The sequence below is a fragment of the Bison bison genome, unplaced genomic scaffold (genome assembly GCF_000754665.1).
Source record: "Bison bison bison isolate TAMUID 2011002044 unplaced genomic scaffold, Bison_UMD1.0 scf7180017864535, whole genome shotgun sequence".
NCBI lineage: Eukaryota > Metazoa > Chordata > Mammalia > Artiodactyla > Bovidae > Bison > Bison bison.
Genome location: NW_011495084.1, coordinates 13755220 through 13756439, shown reverse-complemented (window position 1 = coordinate 13756439; position 1220 = coordinate 13755220).

Sequence of the window (1220 nt, the reverse complement as noted above, 5' to 3'; positions counted from 1 at the left end):
CACATCTATTGTATAATCATAAAGGATTTGACTTAGGTCATACCTGAATGGTCTAATGGTTTTCTCTACTTTCTTCAGTTAAAGTCTGAATTGTTCAATAAAGAACTCATGATCTGAACCACAGTCAGCTCCCGCTCTTGTTTTTGCTGACTGTATAGAACTTCTCCATCTTTGGCTGAAAAGAAGATAATCAATGTGACTTTGGTGTTGACCATCTGGTGATGTCCATGTGTAGAGTCATCTCTTGTGTTTTTTGGAAGTAGGTTTTTGCTATGACCAATGCGTTCTCATGGTTAGCCTTTGCCCTGCTTCTTTTTGTACCCCAAGACAAAATTTGCCTGTTACTCCAGGTATCTCTTGACTTTCTATTTCTGTATCCCATTTGTATATGATGAAAAGGACATCTTCTTTTGGTATTAGTCCTAGAAGGTTTTGTAGGTTTTCATAGAACCATTCAACTTTAGCTTCTTTGGCATTAGTGGTTGGAGCATAGACTTGGATTAGTGTGATATTGAATGGTTTGCCTTGGGAATGAACAGAGATCATTCTGTTGTTTTTGAGATTGCATCCAAATACTACATTTCAGACTCTTTTGTTGACTATAAGGACTACTCCATTTTTCATAAGGAATTCTTGCCCATAATAATAGAAGTAATGATCATCTGAATTAAATTCAGTCATTCTGGTCTACCTTAGTTCACTGATTCCTAAAATGTCGATGTTCACTCTTGCCATCTCCTGTTTCATCACTTCCACTTTACCTTGATTCATGAACCTAACATTCCAGGTTCCTAAGCAATATTGTTCTTCATAGCATTGGACTTTAATTCCATTACCAGTCACATCCACACCTGGGCATTGTTTTCTCTTGGGTTGTCTCTACATTCTTTCTGGAGTTCTCCACTCTTCACCAGTAGCATATTGAGCAACTACCAATCTAGGGAGTTCATCTTTCAGTGTCACATCTTATTGCCTCCTCGTACTGTTCATGGGATTCTCAAGGCAAGAATACTGAAGTGGTTTGCCATCCCCTTCTCCAGTGGACCACATTTTGTCAGAAATGTGAATGAAAGCAGCTGCCATTTGGGAAGAAATGAGATCCTTTTCCTCCAACAGTGGTTTTCAGTTGGCACCAGGGTGGAATCACCTGTGGGGTTTTAGTAATAAAAAGTGTTGACTCCTGCATCCACCCTCCTTCCCCCCGAGATTCTGATTTAACT